Raw genomic sequence first — 23,482 nt, forward strand, 5'->3', positions numbered from 1 at the left:
GGGTATTTTAAGCATAAAAAAATATAAATTTATATTAATATATTGGCCAATATTCTTTATATATATGTTCTATATATTCTGTAAATACATATTTTTTTTTGCAATGATCCCTTGAATGTGGCTCTCAAACACCTTTGACACTTGTGAAAAAGATATGAAGACACGATATTTTATAGTTGTTTGTCCACACTTGACACTTTAATAACTATACATAACCATAAAAACACACACACAACTAGAACAATTTCTCATTTACTTCGAGCATCTTTTTCTGCATTTCATTCTGTTAAACATGTTTTCATATCAGCGCTTACTGGCCAACATATACGCTGACACAAATATACCGTATCTTGGATAAGGGAATATCTGCTGATAAAATTGTCCAGCAGATAAATCGATCGGGCTCTTAATTTATAAAAAAAATTGTGTTAAAAAAATATTATAGATAAAGCTTAAAAAGGGAGACTGTTGAGCAAATGTTGCTTGTGAAACAACACATTGTCCTGCATCAACAAGTTGTCTGGTCAGAGTTAATAAAAAATTATCTCCTTGACGTGTTCCGATACAACACGTTTCACATGAAGCAACGGTGCCACGCTGCATTTCAAATTGTTTGTGTTGTTGTTTTTTTTAAACTCTCTTTCCAAACTCCTTCAAACTAAATGGGCCGAGGTCAGTCTCTCTCTACACACACAAACATGCACAAAGCCCTGGAAGCGTTAAGTTTCTATGTCACCCAAAAACTATCAGTCACTTCTAATGAAGGCGGCTGAAAGGTGTGGCGGGTAACAGCAACTCCCCTGAAAGAGAGGCCGGCGCTGCCAAGCGCACTTCTCGCTCCTCTGTCTGCGCTCCGTCCTCTCTCTCCGCTGCCTCCCTTCACCCCTGCTGGACTGACTTTCAACTCTGTGAGCCTCTCTCTCTCTCAGCCTCGCTCCCTTTGCCTCCCACACTTTGAGCTTCCTTGACTTGTGGCGGCCAAAGAAGACACTGTGATCCGTGGCGTATCATAGTGTCTGCAAAGTAAGTGTGCAAGAAAGACAGCAAGGAAAGTGTGTGGGTGAGCAGCTGTGTGTGTCAATATGTGTTTAGGCTGGCTTGGCTCTTCGATGCGATGCGGTGCAGGGAGGTCCGCTCGTTTACAACGGCCACTGGACTATGAAGCCTATTTCCTCCTCAATAATAAGCTCCTATAAATCAGAGAGGTCCTCTTCTACTATGTGCTTATCTGATTTCACCCCCCCCCCACACACACACACACATGATTTGAAAACCAGAAAAGGAATCTGCATATGACACAGGGCCAACATGCATGAAGGGCTCCGCTTTTGATTGGCAGATGTGTATGAAGGGGGCCCACTCAGGATTTTCCTTTGACATGCTCATGTGCATCTTTCAGAGATAAGGGCTCTGTTGGAAGACACGCATCCAAAACTGAAACATACAAAGGGGCATAATTAGAGCAGTGTGTCGCCTATTCAGTTTCCCAAAGCACACTGTGGTCGTTGCTTTGCATGAGGTGTGTATGTGTGAAGTCTGGAGGGGATGTCCAGGACAAATGATGTCAATCATTAGCAGAAGTTGCTTATTCAGTGTTTCTGAACTGCACATCTGTTCTGGAACACACGCACGTGCACGCACACACACACACACACACACACTATCATGAGAAAAGAAAGTAATCTTCTTAGCCACAACAACATATGCACTGGCCAGGCCACCAGCGTCTTGAAATAGGAGCCGGCATCTTTCCCTTCACACAGACTCTGCTTCAGCTATTAGAGCTGCAGTGCCAAACCTCCATCTGATTCACTGCAACTGGAGCTTCACAGTGAACTGTAGTCCAGATCGGTGTTCCTCCAACACTAAAAAAACAAAAAAAACAAAAAAATGGGCCTAGTTCTTGGAAATGTCAAGATACCCTCATTCAGAGTTGATGCATCACATTGGGAACATTTGAAAAAAAGATAGTGATAAAATTACACATGACGCGGCTCTAGAATTAAAGGGACTTGCTAACCAGAAAATCAACATATCTCCTGCATGGACAATTGATTTTTACAATAATTCAATAACTGTCTTGTTTCTAGATTTGGAGAGACATGATTGTAATGAAAAGCCCTGACTGAACTGTCAGACAGAACTGAAGAAGGAAAAAAAAACCTTCACTTTCAGGGTAAAATGACCCTTTAACTTTGTAATGAAGACTAACTATTGGGATTTTAACTTGTGACAGCTTCATTAAACTCAAACTAAAGTTAGTCATTATTCTATATATCTGGTATCATCCCATTGTAATCTTGCATGAACATGCTGCGTTAATTGACAGATTTATAGAGACTGTCATGGTTTGCGTTATTTTTATTTATGTCTTGAATATAAAAAATGATTGACTGCTAAATGCAGTTGGATTCAGTTTCAGCTCACACAAATGAAAACACAATTGTGAATATTATATTTCATTTCTGCCAATAGATCCCCAAAATCATACAAATGGGACCTTTAAGGGGTTAACGTGTTTAAAATTCTGAAAGCCCAAAGATGGATTGAGGCAACTTCTTCACTGTTTTAGAATTAAATAAATAAAAAACCCTGGGCAAAATCCTTGTGCTGTGAAGTTGCTAGAATTCCCTTTCACTGGCGAAGTGAAGGCAATGAAGACTTCATAATGACTGACTGCTGAATTTCAAAGCTTTCTAGATCAAAGACGAAAACAGCGCCATGTTCAAGCAATTGCTTTGTACGATTGACACCAATCGCAGACTATTCTGCAGGCATTACGAAATACAAGCCATTGTTTGAGTTTCCTCAATAAACTCTCAAGAAGCAGGGCCATTTTCTTCTTCTTCTTCTTCTTCTTAAGGGGAAATGTGAAACATGTAATACCTTAAGAGTCGTTTCTCATTGTGTTCCTGAACAACCCACCCGAGAACGCGCAGCTGCTCCAACCACAATCGTCATCAGCCGTGGAAATCCTGCACACAATCTACAGATCGCTTCAGAGAACGGGTATTGGACGTGTAGGGCTTTTGGTTTTGTCCTGTTCTGCCTCTAATGCACTGAGAGCAGATGAGGTGTGTTCCTTGCGGTAAACGGCGCACAATTCATTGCGGGTGTAAGATGTGTGTTTCTCTGTCTGTCTTGACGCGCAGCAGATCTTCAGTATCGCAAAAAAATAAATCCTCCCTCCTTAGTGTTGCTCTTCCCCCCCCCCCAGTTTACCTGAATCAAATAAGCATTTGGGAGACAGAGCACACGCACACACGCACGCACGCGCAAAGACGTGACTCTTGCACACGCAAAATTGGAAATTAGATCACGCATGTGAACACCGACGCATTCACCGGGGAGAAACAATTATTTCCACTGTTCATATAACAGTTAGCTCGACATATGCGCGTATAAATGTGGTTTAAAAAGCCCTTAGGCTTCTTTTTTTTTTCCTGTTTTTTTTTTTCATTTTGACAGTTTAAAACAAAAATGATTAGAACATCATCTGTGCAAAACAGTCTTTGAGCTGCACTTAAATCAGCAGGACTTAAAAACGACTTATCAAAATACATGTGTTGCAGAGACATTCATTTTGGATTTATAATCTACACATGAAACCTCTGTGTCATTTACATTTTTAGCACGTGTCACCATTAACAAAGCCATAAGGTTTTCATACCATTTCTCAAGTTGTGACACTTTTAACCCAATGATGGAAATGGTACAAACTTGCCTTTTCGGTACAAAGAAGAAAATAACGGCAATATAGACCAAATTAAATGATAAAATGTTTACATTTTGGTCGATGCTGAATAATTAATTAAGCAAAGACACCATCTTTTATCGGGTTGGAAACTGTTGCAACTTACTCAGATGGTTAGAAGAGTCACTGCAGATTCTGGGAGTGCCTTCAGAACAGCATCAAGTGTTAAAGCAGGGGATTTGGGGGATTTATTTAATATTGAGTATCTGCCAATACAAAAATACCATGGATTTTCATTTGCATGATAATTGAATAGGTCTGTAATTCATTGAGAAAAACGCGCCTGCATCTAAGCTGTCTTTTGATGTTTTAAGTATATTTATTTAGTTGTTTTTTTTAAACAAAATAACCGAGTACACAAAATACTACATGTTAAAAGTTTTTTTTTTATAAATAGTGCTTATCAACTTAATTTAGTGCAGTTTGTAATCAGAACATACTAAAAAAGGACTAATATTACCACAATTCCACTTTGACTTGATGTAATAACTTTAAATCACAATTCTACTTTATCACAGTGACTTGAGTCACTGTATGTTGTTGAATGTTTTTTTTTGTTTTTTTAGGAACTGTGTCAGTACCGTTGACGTAAAACAAAAGATGGGGGGGCTACATATAGCTCACAATAACCGATACCGATCAATTTAAAAAAATGCCTTGATTGGCCTCGATACCGATCTTTGAGATCTGCGTGGGAAATGTTAAATGGCGTTCTGGGTTTTTTTCAAGCATTGCTGGATTTGTAATCAGAAAAATGGATGGTTACCTCTGAGACTGTAAAGTGTTGCTATTACTTCTCAGTAACAACTTTTGGATAAGCAGCAGCAGCATCTGTTGAATATTTTGCCGCCATGCGTGGAAAAATTAACTAAGGTCCATAAAATGTGTCAATATTCCTTGTTGGAGTCTGGCCCTCCTTTCACCTTTGCAGGACTGTTCTGTTTATGTACCCTTGTCAAACTATGTGGTACGAGAGGATTACCTTTGAACTCAAATGTAAACATGTCACCACAAAGGTGAGCCTGAATGTACATAGCGACACATTAATGGCTCAGATGCAAGGATGGTTCAGTGACTATGGTTTTCAGGAAGTGTGTGCATGTGTTATGGAGGGAAAGGGCTGCAGGGTCATCATAGGACTTCAGTGAGTGAGTGTGTGCGCATCAGGTTGATATATATAAGTCCTGATTTCTTCTCATTTTACATCTATAAAGAGAGATTAACCCCTTGAGCGACAGAGATGAGGGGATTTGATCATTCGCTCTCTCTTCATGGCTGCACTTTACCTTTTAACTTGCAGTTGATTGACACACATGCCCGCTTTAGAAGTGTGTCCTAGATTTGCATTATTGGCTGGATACGTCCTGGCCTTTGGGACGGTGGGTAAACACACACACACACACACACACACACACACACACACACACACACACACACACACACACACACACACACACACACACACACACACACAGCACACACATACAGCACACGCGCACACACCACTAACAAGTGTCTAACCTTTCCACTATTGTACTAGCAGGTGCAGAGAAAAGACAGTGAACACACACTTGGAGGATGGTAAACAAGAGATGTACTCCTCCCTGCAGCATGTCCATTACGTTTAGTTTTACCTAATGAAATTACATATTCACTCACTCACCAATCTTAAACTGTCAGAAGTCATTCTTGGTGTATTTCTCCTCAGCTCCCATTACTACAGTCAGTCTACTCAAAGCTGTGCCTACAATACTGATTTATATGCATGATTATGGCTTATATATGTTATGATTTCTGTTTTCAGTTAAGATACAGGCCCAGTTGATTTTGTTTTAAATGTAGTTTGTTTTGTATTTACCTTTGGTGTTATTATGTACTGAGCTAATCCCCGGTGACAGTGCAATCATTGCATCTCAGCGTACTCTCCTCAGAACTGAATCTGCACTGGAAGCAAATAAGCACCATGACAACCAAGTTGCTGTGAAACATGAACAAAAAAATGCAGCGTCGTCTCTGCACCACACAAATATACATCAGCAACTTTAAAAAGAAGCTGTGATTTGGATCCGTTTGATGCGTGAACTTGTGAACCTATAAATATTGACAATCTACTGTCAGCAAACTGCACACAAACATCTGGATGTCTGGATTAAAAATGCATACTATGCCATGTCAGTTCCTATCTGTTGGTTCTGGCAGCTTTAAGCACAAGATAAAAAAAAAAAATAAACACTCAAAACCAACCACATGGGGAGTCCTGATATGAAGGGCTTGAAGATGCTGATCCGATAATCACAACATCCCCTGTTATCATTTTCCTTCTTTCTCCCTCCAATCTTCTATCCATCTCTACTTTTACCTAAAGTATATCGAAAAAACAACAACACACCGTACAAAACAAAAAACAACAAATGTGAAAAATACAGCATGAACTTTGAGTCAACAATGTCACAAAAATAAAAAATTATACAGAAAACCGTTGGAAATACTATTCCAAAAATATATTCTCATATTTCTAATGGTACAAAGATAAGAATAGGTAGGATAATGGGAACACGTTTAAAATGCAAAGGGTGATGATGAGGGCGATGGAAGAAGACGGGTAGGTTGTGGCAGCAGGGATAACACATCTTGACACACACACACACACGCACGCACGCACGCACGCACACACACACACACACACACACACACACACACACAGAGTGATGGGCTTTTCCTGAATTGATATTGCTGTATGCCCTAATGAGCAGAGGGAATACACAGGATCTCAATGCTCCAAGCTACTCATTTGGCCTCGTGTGCATGTGACTGCGTGTGTGTGTGTGTGTGTGTGTGTGTGTGTGTGTGTGAGAGAGAGAGAGAGAGAGAGAGAGAGAGAGAGAGAGAGAGAGAGAGAGAGAGAGAGTGTGTGTATATGAGTAAATGTGTCACTTTCAGTAAGATGTTGTTTATGTTTCTGCTCAGAATTACACGCGTGCTTGGCGTGCCGGCAGAGTGAATGTATATGAATGTGTCTGAGAGAGAGTCCGCTGATGTGAACAAAGGGAGTAGCTACAAGAGTCTTGGCGACCTTGGCTGCCTCTCTTTGCTCCTTTAATTTCTTCCTCTCTAACCCCCCCCCCTCCCCCGCCTCGTCCTTTCCTTCACCTGCCTCTCTACGGGCTTTCTTCTCATCATGGATCAACACCATCCATCCATATGATGAAGCCTTGGAGTAAACAAAGGAACGCAACGAGCGCATCGGAGAATCTGAGCTCTGTGTCAGAGATGCAATAAATGAAGAGCGGCGATGTAGGTGGGAAAACAAACATCAGCAGATGTCTTTCTCTACATCTCTGCGACTCTGTTATGTCCTTTTTGCGGTCGCGGTATAGCGTGATTTATTTGTGTTTACATCAGCACTCTGAATCTGGGAACCGAATCACTCCACAGTCGTGATTCAAAAAGAAGCCCTGAAATCAAAGCTACCCTTGTGGTTTATGCCTCGAAACTAAGTGGTTTTAAATGTGGCGTGGCTGATGTTTAAAATAGACATCTATTGTGTCATAACTAGAAAATCTGCAACTTTAAACAATGAAAAAGATTATTGGAAAGACTTGAGGCCTCTAAAATGTCAGCCAACATCCATCACATGCAGCATTATATGCACAAAATCCACTTTGGGCCACAAAAAGCATCTTTTAGTCAAAACAAGAGAATCACTTACATGACATAAAATGCAAGTGAGAATAACAACTGGATGAACTACTGTACAACACAACGTCTTATGTTTGAGAGCAGAGGCTTAGCAGAGCAGCAGCAGCAGCTTCAGTCCTCCGTGAGTGTCTACATAAGATGCACTCAGGCACGGTTCTGGCATCGCTCAGAGCCCAATGTACAATCCCTGTAGCTACAAGACAGTAAAAAGTTACTACAGCTGTAAGCAACTCGTCTGCTGGTCATTTGTTTACTTTATCCCCCCCCCAAAAAAAAATCTAAGCTGGGAACAGGTTGAGATTGGAAAATGGTTCTCTAACTGACAGCAGGGTCATGAAATTCCATCTCAGGTCTTCCTCTGCATCTCCCCCGTGTCTGTCTTCTTCCTCTCTTCCTGCAAGGACTGAGGTGATCCACTCCCTCCGCTACCTTTCACCTCATTAGTGTGTGTGTGTGTGTGTGTGTGTGTGTGTGTGTGTGTGTGTGTGTGTGTGTGTGTGTGTGTGTGTGTGTGTGTGTGTGTGCGCGTGTGCGTGTTCGTTGCGGTGCTCAGTGACAAGAGCAGTGGTGATAATGAGGGTTGTAAGAGCAGCACGAGTTGGCCCCGAGTGCCTCTTCCACTCCACTGGCCCTCTGAATGGACACGGGGACACGGACACACGGACATACACACACAGCAAATAAGTGCCTTAAACAACCCACATAAACACACGCTGGCACCCTTTTATCACTGCTGCGCTTGATTATAAACACCTTGGCTGCAGCCACAGCAGACGCACTTCCATACACACCTCCAGCCCTTCAGCTCCCAGGAGTGACACACACACACTGGAGGAAAGGGGCCTCTTTCCTAATTACACTTTGAGGTGGGGGGGGGGGTGCTGTGCCTGTGTGTCATCGTGCATGTGTGTGTGTGTGTGTGTGTGTGTGTGTGTGTGTGTGTGTGTGTGTGTGTGTGTGTGTGTGTGTGTGTGTGTGTGTGTGTTTGCTGAAGGTGCTCATAAAAACCTCTGGAGATTGAGCTGATGGACAGCATTATAAAAGGTCTATCAGCTGATCCAATCGCTTCACCATGCCTCCAGGCAGGACAAAGGATCTGCCCGTCACTTCAACATACACCTAAAGGCCTTTTACTGACACCCCTCCCCCTTTACACTAACCCCTGCAACCTCCTTGCCATTCTTCCTCGCTTCGTCTTCCCGCACAATCTTTTTGCTAATTGTATAATATTTAACCTTTTCGTGCAGAAAAGCTAACTGGGATGTGGTTTTCTCACTGACGCGACACACTATTAGTAGCTCATGAGTGACGTGACGTGCCTATTGTCACCCGAACAGTTGCTTGTCTGCGAGACAATCGAAAACGAGCCACGAGCATGTTTGGATGACCTTTCTGGTGAATCCTTTTTTTTGGCAATGAAAACGGTGTTGGAGAGAAAAAAAAAAAAAGCTCAGAGAGAAAAGATGAAGGGGGAGAGCGGAAGGGTGTGTTTTGGGGGAAGGTCTCCATCAGGCGAGCATCGTTTCTGATTAATTTACTGCAGTGTGATATGAGGATGTGACACCAACCGTGAAGAGACAGCCGTGACCAAGAAGAAGAAAAAGAAAATACAGAGAGAGAGAGAGAGAGAGAGCGTGAGTGAGAGAGAGACAGAAAAAGACAGAGCGGTAGTGAGAGACAGAGAGAGAGAGAGAAAGAGGGAGACAGAGAGAGAGAGAGTGACTGAGAGAGAAAAAGTGACATTGAAAGAGAGTGACAGAGAGAAAAAGAGAGTCAGTGATAGAGAGAGAAAAAAGAGAGTGAGAGAGAAAAAAGAGTGACACAGTGAGAGAGAGAGAGAAAAAAGAGTGACACAGTGAGAGAGAGAGAGAGAGAGAGAAAAAAGAGTGACACAGCGAGAGAGAGAGAGAGAGAGAGAGAGAGAGAGAGAGAGAGAGAGAGAGAGACAGAGAGAGAGAGAGAGAGAGAGAGAGAGAGAGAGAGAGAGAGAGAGAGAGAGAGAGAGAGAGAGAGAGAGAGAGAGAGAGAGAGAGAGAGAGAGAGAGAGAGAGAGAAAAGAGGGTGACACAGAGAGAGAGAACCCGCCCCTTCCTTCATCCTTCTCAACCATGTCAACAAGTCCACACAAAGACTCCTCTGCTCCATTGTACCTTATAGATCTGTACTGAAGCATCCATAAATCGTTGCCCACACTTATGTAAAATACATTTCTCTGCATTTTCTTCCAACTCTGCGATCAACATTTTTGTTTCATCATTCTTCCACTCTTCAATGAACAGCGTAACATGAAGGGGAACTCTTTTGATACTTTGTGCATTTGTGATAAAACAACCCTTCTGAAAATCAAATTAAGTTTTGACAAAGATAGAAAGCATGTTAACAATGAAAGAATATGAAATTAGGTCTGCAACTAATGACTTTTTTTAAATTATTGATTAATCTCTCAATTATTTTCTCGATTAATCTATTAGCCGTTAGGTCTTTAAAATGTCAGAAAATGTTGAAAAATGCCGACGAGTGTCCCGACTAACAGTCCACAACCAAAAGATATTCAGAAGACATCACAGAAGACTAAAGGAACCAGGACATATTCACATTTAAGAAGCTGAAATCAGAGAAAATCTTGTATTTTTGCATTTGAAAATGATGCAACACGATAAATCGATTGCCAAAATGTTTGTCAATTATTTTTCTGTTGATCGATTGGATCGACCGATGGTTGTCTATTCTTGTACGCGAAGCACAGACCTGAGCTGTCTTTTATTTACATGGTGCGTCCTGTGACTCGGCCTATTCACAACCTGTCAGGAACTGCGGCTGAATTCAGCAGTTCAGTCAAAGTGTTGTCTTTGGGTCGGGAACACAAAACTGTGATTACAAAAAGAGTCGAAAGTACCTCTTTGTCTGAAAGGAAACCTCCGCACAAGTCTACCTGGGAGAAGTGGTGCTGCAAAAGGCAAAAACTTGTTCGCAGCAAAAATTGATTATATTTAGGTTTACTGCATTTTGTATGTTGGGACTCCAGTGTATTATTTTTGAAAGCATGCTCTTTATTTTTAGCGCCTAAAAGGATGCAGAGTTTGTCTATTAAGGCCCAAAAGAACAAACATGAGGATGCTGACAGAAACAGCAGGTATCACAAGAATCACAATAAGTCCCACAAAATTTTTTTAAATTTTTAATTTATTCACATTACAGTTGCATTATTGATTATTTCTAATTGTGTAGGAGGTCAGCAAATCATAGCCCCGCGTCTTGGTGCGTGGAGCGATTTCAACCTGCGAGAAACGTTTCTCGCGAAATGGGCCGGCTAATTCAAGCGTCACCAGAAATAACAACAAAAACTGCAGGAAGTAAAACCCCACAGCTACGTCTTGAGTGTGTGGACTCCTAAGTTGCGCTCCCGCCACCTGTGTCTGTGTCAGTATGCGGCGCACGTCGTCAGTGCTACCGCTCCGAGCGGCCGCAAGCGAGGCAGCAAATTGATGGACAGTTCCAGCCAGCCAGCGCGCCGATTGTCACTTATCATTTGGGTCAACGCTGCATGCCTTTGCTTACAACGGTCTGTGAGCAAAAGGTAAACAACAACAAAAAACACGGAACAAACTGAGGCTTGAATATCGTGGAACAAAACTCGGGTGTGGAAAGCCTCTCTGCTGTCTGTCTGTGATGTCATTATCAGGTGGAAATGGGGGATTGTGCACTGATCATTATTCGTTAACCCTTCCTGTGGTGGTTAACTACAAATGACTGCCATATTTACATACTTAATTGGAAATGTGCGTGTGTGTGTGCTCTGTGGGAATAGAATTGAAATGCATGTTCACTCTCCTGCATGTTAATTATATTTTCTATGTGACTAATACTCCCCCTCGTGAGAAAAGCCAACTGGACAACAGCAAAGTCTGCGGAGTGTTTATTTCAAAAGTCGACCCAGTTCTTTGTCAGAGAAAAAGCTCAGACAAACAACTTGCATCGACCTCACTGTGTTTGTAGCTACGGATTTCATATGCTGGTGTAAGTGAGCCACGCTGCCTATTCTACAACGCCAGCACACAGCTCAGCGGTGGGCTAACATCTCACTCCGTCAGTCAGATGAAGAAAAACACACACACACACACACACACACACACACACACACACACACACACACACACACACACACACACACACACACACACACACACACACACACACACACACACACACACACGAAGCAGGCAACAGAGAGAGGAGACAAAGGAAGAGAGGGAGGGCTCCGATGCGGGAGGGTGGGAGAAACCCAGAGCGCGGGGTTGGGTGGTGGGGGAGAGACGAAGGGGGAAATGAGCGGGAAAGCAGAAATGGAGAAAACAAGATAGTATACAGCGAGTCAGGGGAGGTGAAAGCACGAGGCAGAGAGTGAAAGATTGGAACAACACTGAAATGCTTGTGCGGGTATCTGGCCAATGGGGGACAATAAAAGAGAGATGGAGGGAATAAAAAAAAAGAAAGAAAGGGAAAGGACTGGACACTGGGAGGAAAGAGTGAACTGTACGTGGGAGGAACAGAGACAAAAAGGTTAGGGCTTTCAGTTTGCTCTTTCTTTTAGTGAACATCGGGGAAATATTATCTCTCGCACAGCAAGAACTAGTCGCAAAAAATTGTTCACCTCTGATCTAATACATAACACTGGCCATCAAATCAGACTTAATCCCAGTACAGCTGTATTCAGATGAGTGAAAACTGTGACTGACTAACATGCAACAAGACACACGCAAGACCAGCAGAGGATACGAAAACTTCTTTGAGACACGTACTGGATAAAAGTGTGTGTAGCTGAAATTGAGTGCATTTTTCTTGAACTCGGTAACCAACAAAGACCTACTACAGCGAAGCACCCATGTTTACAGAGATGTCAATGGGAGGTCATGAATTATGCATGCTGCATGGAGGAGCGTGGCTATGTAACGCGGTTTGTGGGCCTAAACTCCAGCAAATGCTTTTGTGTGTCTGTCTAATGGGGGGCGTTATGTTTCCCTTCATCACGCTCTGAGCCTCAAACGGCTGCAAGAGAGAAAAATAAGAGAGGGAGCTTTAAGAGAGAGAGAGAGAGACAGGGAGAGAGAGAGAGAGAAGCCTGTGGTAAACACATCCATTTTCAGCTCACATTGAGGTAATGCTGCCAAAGCTGCCATGATCTACTCAGACACACACACACACACACACACACACACACGCACACACACACGCGCACACATGCGCACACATGCGCGCGCACACACACACACACACACACACACACGCACACACACACACACACACACACACACACATGCGCGCGCACACACACACACACGCACACACACACACACACACACACACACACACACACACACACACACACACACACACACACACACACACACACACACACACACACACAATCTTGGACACATACAATAACACACACAAAGTTCTGCAGCCCGGCAGCCCCCTTGTCTGGCAGAACATCCGAGTCCCGCCGAGTCAAAACCCCTCAAATGATTGCACACACACGGTCACGCCCACATGGGAGTCTAGTTCAGCATGTGGAACCCAAATCAAATCAATAACAAGCTTGTCTGCAGATGCTGGTAGCTCATGTGACCCAAGCCACTGGCTCCCATTGTTTACCAGGAGGGACGGGAGGGACGGGAGGGACCGGAGGGGGGATCTATAGTTTGGGCAAACTGCAGCTTTGTTGATATTAACAGCTCTCTGACAGTGGGGGGTGGTGTGTGTGTGTGTGTGTGTGTGTGTGTGTGTGTGTGTGTGTGTGTGTGTGTGTGTGTGTGTGTGTGTGTGTGTGTGTATATATGCGTGTGTGTCTCAAGAACAGGAGAGGGTCTGAACAACCCCTCCAAATGGGGGTTGAGGGGGCAACTGTACCAGCTGTCCTCTGAATTCCACCACCTCCATGAATGTGCGCACAACTCACTCCTCTCTCCCTCTCACACACTCTCAGACACACACACACACACACACACACACACACACACACACACACACACACACACACACACACACACACACACACACACACACACACACACACACACACACACACTAATAATCTACCGCAAAGCTAAAAGTGCCACGACTGGCTGTTTACCCACTTACAAGCTGTTCTGAACTCCGATGAGGGACAACCTGAAGCTGAGCACAACTGTGAAAACGAACCGCTACCTTCAGGGGTTGTGTGTGTGTGTGTGTGTGTGTGTGTGTGTGTGTGTGTACAGTAACTGTGCCACAGCCTGCCCGCTTGCAGGTGAAGCTGATGAAGCTAATGACAAATGTCTTTGAAGAACAAAGGACGGCAGCGAGAAAGAGAAAGTGAGTGTGTGTAACAGGGAGACAGAGGCAATATTATGCAGGACGCCCACAGACGAGACATACAACAATCGAAGCTTTATCTTATTTGAAGGTTGGGTGGTGTGTTTGGCAAAAGGGCCAATTATGATTTGGTACCGTTTATGACGCAGATGGGGTCCTCCATTTAAGGTTTTAACACCACAGAAGGTTGATGCATTTCAAGGCCTTTAAATGTCACAATGACGAACAGAAAAACAAAGTTGAAAACAGTGTGCGTGCATCTGGACACAACAGGGGACCAACGCATCACATTTTCGAAATACTATTTGTTACAATACGACTACAATCATCAGATGAGCTCCCCGTAAAAAAGGTCTAATTTAGATAAGATGGTCATGCCATGTCTGTTTCTCTTCGTTCGGCTCTACAGTAAGTATATATATATATTTATATATATATGTGGCCAAGTCAGGTTACCAAAACCCAACAGATGATGAATTAAGTGTATTTTGGAGGTGCTTGGTCTCTTATTTACAGTTCTGGTCTGCTGCCTGTACTCGCAGCTTTAGCTCTTATTAGAGACACCAAAAACCAAAGCAGGCCTCTTATTGGATTATGGAGTAAAAGGATATTCCACTGTTGTACTGTTGGAGAACAATTTATGTAGATCGTCCCCGGCAGATGGTTCTTAGATGTCAGCAAACGGCTAACTTTCAATTAACTTTATCGCTCCCTCCTCGCAGCATAAGGTCTTATTGTTGAGGAGGACATCTGTGGGATAGTTCGGACTAAACGTCTGTGCAGTGTTGAGCAAACTTCAAAAGGATGCCAAGAGATGAGACGCTGCACATCAGATGGTGTTCTCAACTTCTCGTAGACTAAATGTTATTTCTATCATTAAAAAAAGATTGTGCCAAAAAAACAACAACAACAAAGGAACAGCAACTATGTCGATTTCTCGTTTGTACGGCTGATGCTTGTGTGAAAAATGATCGTTTTGCTCCCGTTGAGGTGAGATTACATGCAACAACGCTAAACACATTACAGCCTCTCCCACGGTATAAATCGCTTCTATACATCTGTTCATCCAGAAGGTGCATTCACACCACATCTGGGAATTAACACTCACGGTTTTGATTCATTACACGAGTTCTGACGAAGAACGGTTTAATCTACAAATTTGTTAAACCGCTTACATTTTCAGTGCTTGTGACTGTGTAAAATGTGGAGGGATATGTTTTGATGGAACACCTGAAACCATTTTACAGCCCGATATGCTCCTGACAACCATCAACATTTACTAATTCGCTTTCGCGACGCGTTTCCTTTGACACCGAATGGCACTTTGGGGATCCGAGGTCATCTCTCGATCAGGGAGATTGTCCGACCTGTCGTTCCGAACTGCTAATTAGCAGGTAATTTGTGTCCTTTTGTCATCAATAATTCAGCCGTCACTGGACGAGTACCGAAGCTATTGACGGTTTCAAAGGATCGTGGCGGTGAAAACGTTTGTTGAGAGACTTGAGGACATACGGGAAAATATGAGATGTGTCTGAACGACTGCACAAGACAACATTTTCTAGGAAAAGAGAGACACCTGTGATCTGACCCGATGTCGGCTCTCAGCATGTGACACGGAGAGATGCTGCTGGTGAGTAATATGGCAGCGCTGATGCATTAATCCTATGGAATTATTACACCCTCGTGTCCGTGAAAATAAATACCCGTCTTAAATGAACATGCACAGACGAGTTACTCTGATGAACAGACGTACTGGACCGTACTAATCAAGCCGTACTAACGGTTTGGCAGACGCAGTTCTTCACAGCATTTTTACACATTTCGCTCCAAGATGACGGACTCTCATCTGGGGAACCGATAGAAAGAATCAAGGAACGGTTCCCTTTTAAAATGTGCGTCTGCACAAGACTGAAGTAAACTCGCTCACTCCCCAGTACATTCAAGGAGCCCCACAATAAAGTACGTGGAGAGCAGCGCACGGGACGAACTAATATGTTCTGTTGTTGGATGGGCCGGTCTTTCAATTTAATTTGCACTAATCTCCTTGGATTATGACAAAGAATAACTAATGTTCGCCGGGCCAACTGTCACGGACAAAGAAAGGAAGCCATTACAGCGTCTGGTCTTTGAAGCAGGCGGTGCTGGCAATCTGCAAAGTGGCAAGTTGCAGTGGTGTCAAATGATGGGACATTAGCGCGAGAGGAAGGTAAACGCGCGCAAATGTACACCGAAACGCACGTTCACGCAAACACAATCGCAGGCATGCGTGTCAAGCCGGGGCACCTCCACCCTGCCGTCATCAGCGCCCGCGCCCACACTGCTAAGCTGCGATAAAACTGATGTGTGACACTCAAATTAAAAAGGGTCTACAATTATGACACCCTCATGCCGCGCTCTTAATTAGTACATCTCCATTTTAATTAATAAAGCCTGTCAGCCTGACAGATATCAATAATTTAAAACAGACAGGTCAATGGAGCTTCAAAATTGATGGCCATAATTAGAACGAACGTGAGGGGGGTGTGAAGGGGGGAGGGTGGCATGGGGGTTGGGGGGTACTTCTGCAGGGCTCGGTTTGTTTTTTAATAGGTTAGGTTTGAGAAGCATGTCGCCTCCCTGTTGTGTCACAATGTCTTTGCCCCAAACCAAAACTTTGCCAGGGTCAGTACAGTCATATTAATATGAAATTATGGCTGGAAGTGCAAAATGATAAAAGCTACTCAAGATTTGTGTTTTTATTCTTTGCTGTTAAGAGTATTTATTCTACAAAGGATAATAGTCTTTTCAGCAATAACGAGCAAGAACTGAAGGTAAAAACAAACATAAACTCCAATCAAATCACTGCTTGAATATTTGTGTTGAATAAACACAAATGACTGACTTGCTACTGCTTTATGGGGGGAAAAAAACAGATTTCATTGTGATACAAAAAGCATTTAGCAAATGTAATCAAATAAATTGACATGGTCCAAACAATGTTCCATGCACCGTTCTGTAAGCAAACTGAATACAATTACAAAACAAAATGGTCATGTTCTCACATAAGACTTCCTTATCACTATATTTAAACTTGACAATCATCAGTTCACAAAAGGGCTGCGCAATATGGCCCTAAAATAATATTACAATATGTCAGAGTATTTCTGCATTAGTGATATTCTTGATATGACAAAATACTAAAAAGTATTTTATTTATTTCAAGAACATTTCATTCCAACGAAATAAGTGTAATAGTTTACGTAACAGTTTGCTATGAAACAGCCTGATTAGTAAAAACTAACATATTACAGTGATCTGTTGTACACCTGTTCTTTTGTAACCAAACTACTGAAGTTGCTTCTCTTTCGGCCGTGCTTGTTGCCGCTGCGCACAAGTTAGACACATAATGTGCATCATATCATTACATTGCGCACACAGAACCTTTAAAAGCTAACATCAACACTGTCTGCTGATTTAACTGCCCTGTTTGGGTCAAATTCTTCCCGTATACGAGTCCTCATTAGTGCTTCTGTTTAAACACAATCTGAGACACTTGACATTGCCGTTAATTAGTACCACCTTGTATACGCCGTAGATGACCATAATGCACATCTGTCAATACAATCAATTAGAGCTTTTCTCCTCCTGCAGCCATCAGCCCATTAAAGCTGAGGACAATGGATTAATCCGAAGCAGCAGAGAGCCCACAGAGCCAACTGTCACATAAACATTGGCTTTGAGGTCCTGCACGACGCATTATGGACAGCAGGCGGGGAATGATTGAACACAAAACCAACTTATAGACGCAACAACAGCAATGTAGGACATATTAGCATATTAGTGGCATTTTCTGTGAAGCTTTAGATTGATTCGTCTGTTGATTCATGAAATCAGTGCTGTCACGTCAACATTTAGTCACGCTCTTCTGACAGCGGTAACGAGTGTTCATACTCCCAAGAAGTTGTTTTATGTTTATTTACGACATCAATAACTGCAAAAGGACTTTTTGCTGATGGCTTCGAAATGAATGTTGGATGTAATTGGATGTAGTAAATTCCACTACTAATCATCATTGGCGGACACCTTGAGTGTCAAATATGTTATTTAGATAAACGAGGCACACTGAGGAAGTCATTTAAAATGCATGCAGTGAACCTTCGAGGTAAATTAAAAAAAAAAAAAAAATGGTATTCGTGTTGTGAGATTCTTTCTACTCTCAATAACTAATGTTGTAATTAGCATGCCAGATGTACGCCAGTGAACTTGCAAGTAGCTCTGAAGTCTCCTGCTTTAGATGGAATGTAAATCCTGGACTAAGATGACAACCATAATACACACATTGCCTACACGTCCTTGCCAGGGTCCAGTGCTTTGGCAGAAGATCACAGGCTGACCTTCTACTAATCCATAGTTAACCATTCCCCCGCTCACACTAAAGGATATTCAGCACACTTAATTAAAAGAGCCAATTTGCATACAAATCTAACCTCGCAATTCCACTCCTGCGGCATCACAGGTGGTTGTTTTCTTGGGATTCAGACCCTGTCGAAAGAGCCGGTGGACCAAGTCAGTGTGGCTCTCACTTGTGTGCCTCGGATATTGACACAGAAATGAGGGCTTTGCCTTTGATTAGTCTATTTGTAACAAATCTAAAGCCGAGTTAACAGCAGTGGGGTTCGATCCATGAATACTCTGCTGTATCTGAAATCAGATTCAAACCAAACCAATTTAAGCTACTCTCTTCATGGCACTTGTGCACACCGCATGTCAATGGCTTGCAGACGATCCCAAGAAACATCTTCAATAAGATGTCCACCTTTAAAAAAAATCCTTCATGTTTGAAAATGGCACCCTACGGCGCACGAGGAGCTTCCATCTCAGCTGGTTTTCACATCTGTGGATTTATTCTTCCTCGCCACAGAGAAGATCTCATTTTGTCCTGTTATACTGGGTTATATTATACCGAGATGGCAAAGATGAAAAAGTGGGAGGTTAGAGAACGGTTCTGATATTACAGCGATGCACGTGATAGTTACTGCGCAACCCTGACACAAATTAGATCATATCACTCTAATTTTAGTACGTTTACACTGGTAAGCTGATATTCTCAGAATTGATTTTAAGATTTTGCTCATCCCTTTTTACAACATGAAAGCACCTGGTGCTCAGATATGATCAGAGACCTTTTCACCCCACATAAGCATTCTGGTCCCTTTTTCTGTCAGGGCTCCTGGAAGCAGCCTGCTGTGAAGAGCGTTGCCTGTGTAACCCTGTAAATTGATTGAACTGTAAAACTCGCTCTCAGACAAAACTCCAAGAAAACTTTCTGGTCACTGTTCAGGTTTTTGCTCAAGACACCTCCAGCTGCAGTGAGTTAGTTAGTTAGAGGGACTCGTTAACGACGTGTAAAACTTCGACTGGGCTGCCTACACACACACACACACACACACACACACACACACACACACACACACACACACACACACACACACACACACACACACACACACACACACACACACACACACACACACACACACACACACACACTGCATCCAAATGGGCTGCTTACATTTTGTTTTTCAACCCATTCCGCTGCCATTTTTCTTGTATTGTCAGAATGCAGTAAAATCAATGTCCTCCAGAAAACGGCCCGCTGAGTAATAAATCATGTAACATCTGGAATTTTGAGAGTCGTTATTATGGCTCAAAATACAAGCACGCTCAATTACATGTCGGGCTATGTCCTTTTTATACGAATACTTTTCTGTTATTTTTAGTTGCGAATAGTTAGGCCAATCAGATTATCTGAATATTTGACTTTAATGTACTCTGTTTGGTCCAGTACATTGTTGTGAGGAAAAAAACACCAACATTCAATCAGATAATAGCACACTGAGATTAGGAGAGTGAGACAGTGAATGACAGGGAGAGGAGAGAGAGAGAGAGAGAGAGAGAGAGAGAGAGAGAGAGAGAGAGAGAGAGAGAGATCACAGGAGCTGCTGCCTTTTCAGATGGTAATCTCATGGTTTCTGGACTCAACTGGCATCCACAGGAGGAAAACTGTTTTCTTTGGCAAAAGCTGTGAATCTCTCTCACTCTTTTCCCTCCCTCTCTCTGTCGCTCGCTCTCTGGAGAACCCACAATGCTCTCATCATGCACACGGCCCGTCCTCCCCTCCTTTCTCTGATTTCGAAACTCCTTCGCCACAAACACAAACACTGTGCAAAAGGAGTAGGAGCTGCAACAGTGATCCAAAAAGGTAAGAAATGCCAATAAAGACAAACAAAACCACGAGCAGAAGGAAAACCAGCCGATTATGAGCTATGTCCCGTTATCAAAAGACAAATGATAATTTGACAGTCCCTCTGGGCCTCTTTTTGTCGTTGGCCTCGTTCCATGTCTGAGTTGGCTGACGCACCCCCAGACTCCTAGAGTGGAGCACATGGTTGGCTCTGCAAACACACTGCTTGACAATAAAAAAAAATGACAATAACAAACTGTGTTGTTTTGGCATCAAAGTTGTTTTTGAAGTTGTTCCCATCCATCCCCATCAGATTTTATGTTTCAGTTAAACTAATTCAATGAAATTTAAAAAAGAAAATAAAAAGATCACAGAGGGCGAACATGGGGGTACTATCAATTACACAAATGCCTCAGTTCACGCTAGAGAGGGAAGGGTGACTGCTGGCAGTCTGGAAAAAGGGAGGATTTGAACCCTCAGATCTGTTGTTTTGGGGTTTTTGCAATAAGCAAAGCACTCCCTTGATTTCCCCTTCAACTAAGGTTATACTTCACTTCCCCTGCTAGCAATTAGTTTCCAGAATGCTATTTGCCAAAAGCCAAACCATTCGTTTCCACTGGTCTGCTCCCGCCAGCTCTCGTTACAATTGACTGTTTCCTGCACAGAGAAAACATAAGCCCTTGGAGGAAGGAGCAGACCCAGGAGCTGGCTAAGGCCACGGTATGACAATATATAGAGATGTCGCATAATTCAGTAAAGACAGAATCGCATAATAAGCGTGGCATAAACAAATTAGAACTTGCCGTGGTGAGCAATTCCTTCGTCTGTATGTACAGACACAGCACATTGAAAAAATATTTCATAAAGAAAACCATTTCTTTGGGCATTTGGGAGTCGGAGCAATGCGGAAAATAGGTCAATCATGGAATGACACTTATGGATTGTGGGCACAAGACCTGACGAAATGCGGGCAAAGTAAATGTGCTGTAAACAAATACGCTGAAGGAGGCGACTCAATAAAGCAATGAGAGCTGGACCAGATGACAGAACCGTGAAATGTAGATACACAAAACCCCCGAGGTCCAGCATCTATATGTCACACTGTCATTTTCCCCTCCATTATCCCAATGATTGCAGACGAGGCATTCAGGCTCTTCTGTGACTCCCAGTGAGGTAGGGAACCTATTGCGCTCTAGGTTTCAAGGGATTTGGAGAGCCATCAAGCAGCCAGACATTTTCTTGCTAAATCACCAGCAGAGATGGAACTTTTTAAGAGTGCAATTAACAACCTCAAGGTCAGATTTCTCTGGAGCGTTAGCTCGTAAAAAAATTCCTCAGGCATATCTCTCATTTGCTGTTAGCTTCACTGCTTACACATTTCCTGTCCGTCCTCCTCCTCCTTCGACCCCTTTCCACCGTTCCTCTGAGCCCCCCCCCCCCCGCCTCTCTCTCCCCTCTTGTCTCCATTACAGATAAACGTGGCGACACCATTTCTCCCCCAGTGCCGAGGCAGGGCTGAAAATCGGTCGCAGGTGTGCAGAGGATGAGAGCCATGGATCTTAATCTTGAGGCAATAATGGTGTTGTGCACTGAAGAGGTCACTATGGGGATATCCAAGAGCTCAGACTCATATGTGCTGCTAAGCTGTGGCCACAATGAATTTTCCATGTTCTTCATTGTGCAAGTGTACTTCATAAATTGGGCTGAAAATAGATGTTTGGTTTTTTTTAAGTCTGGTTTTGCAGCGGTTTGATTTAGCACTTGACAACAACAATAGAACTTTGGGTTTTGGGTACCAGGCTTTGAAGTGCTATACACAAAATAATTAGAAGTCAAGTCTATGCAGTTGGACTTTTCATTAACATATAGAAAAGCCTGCGATATTAAAAAGTCATGCTGAACTTGCTGAACTTGAACTGTGAGGACATTTGTATAAGAGGGGAGTACAGTGTGACAAACCTCTACAGAAACCAGAAGAAACCACAAATTTTAATCTCCCTCACTAAAACTTGATTATGGGGCAAACTCTTTGACCCAAGGAGAACTTTGCTTCAATTGATTTTCCCTTTCTCTCCCCATGTTTCCTGTCTCATTCTACACTGTGACCGTCAAATAAAGCCCAGATTCTCATGTCAAAGATGGAGACGGGATAGCTTTATTTTTCTAAAAGCATTTCCCAGCACTCACATCAGCGAATGGCCCAAAAGGTTTTGGATAAAATCTCATTAGAGATAGAAGATAACCAAAAGTAAATCTAACACTGCTCCATGTTTGTTTTTACATACCTCAGACTGGCCATGTGTCATCCAGAGCAGGGGGGAAGGCGGGGGGCAATCCTGTGTACCGCATAGAAGGCAACAAGGTAAACGGAGGATGGTGAAACGTGTCGCCGGACTTCTACTTTAAAGGTAACTTTCAAATGAACAACTCTAAGCAGAAGAGTTTCTCTATAAGTTGGTTGCACAAACAATAAATAAATTTAAAAAAACGCTGCCCTCCGATCCCCACACACCACATCCCCTCCCTCCACCCCTGCACAAAATCCAGAAGGGCTTTATGGTGGCAAGCTTACAAAGAAAAAGGACACTTCAGACCACTGTGGTGTTTCTGCACCAACTTGATGTCTGGAAACTGATGGGACATGAATGAGGATGGATCAAATGCAACTTTTCAGCCTGAACATACATTTACTCAACTTTGTGTCTTCGGGTCATTTACTGTATTAAGTAATTTAACTCTGGTGGTTTTCTGATGGTTTGGTTTTGTTCTGGTATTTTGGTTGTATGTACCCACACTAATAAGATGTGAAGGTTTTTGTAGGTCATGGTTTCTCTAAACCATTATATCAGGATTATTGTGTGCGAGTTCAATTCTGATTCATACGACATCTCTCGGTGGCTGTCTTGGTGTTAGATGGTCTCATTAGGAGGATTAACAGGAAGTTGGCCTATAAAGTGACCGTCCATAAGCTGAGGCAGCAAGCTGAATTTATACAAGAGCAGTAGAGATAATCAATAAGTCATACCACTATAACGGCACAAATATCAATATTATTGCAATTCCTACGCAAGGAAGTTATTATAGTGGGACAGATGTAAAACTTGTCTAATCCATTTGATAGATTCGATTTAAAAGTGAGTTTTCCTCTTAATGGGCAACAAGAGAGAAGCAAATCAATGTTTCATCAGCAAATAACTATTAAATTCAAAGCAATGGCTCAGGATGTCGTGATAAAGCTGCTCAAATGGGAGACTTCCACAGTACTTTTCAGAAAGTCGCCATCGATTGGACTCCTCCAGCAGCACGACGACAAGTAATGGGGAGTGATGTTCAATGGGCAGTGCTTTACAAGGTATTAGTGTTTCACATTTAAGAGAGTTGTTTCTTTATTAGATGACACTTCATTGCTGTGCACGGCTGCCTATTAATGGTTTAATTACCCTATTATGGAT

At 42.8% G+C, this 23,482-nt stretch overlaps 1 protein-coding gene across 1 annotated transcript in view; it reads right to left on the reverse strand.

Moving 5' to 3' along the window:
- Positions 1–23,482, reverse strand: part of znf704 (zinc finger protein 704) — a 49,288-nt gene that overhangs the window by 18,222 nt on the left and 7,584 nt on the right. The window lies entirely within an intron of this gene.

This window comes from Brachyistius frenatus, unplaced genomic scaffold, assembly GCF_029030835.1.
Source record: "Brachyistius frenatus isolate BFR_SWC_R1_liver_20210118 unplaced genomic scaffold, ASM2903083v1 Contig_2, whole genome shotgun sequence".
Lineage (NCBI taxonomy): Eukaryota > Metazoa > Chordata > Actinopteri > Embiotocidae > Brachyistius > Brachyistius frenatus.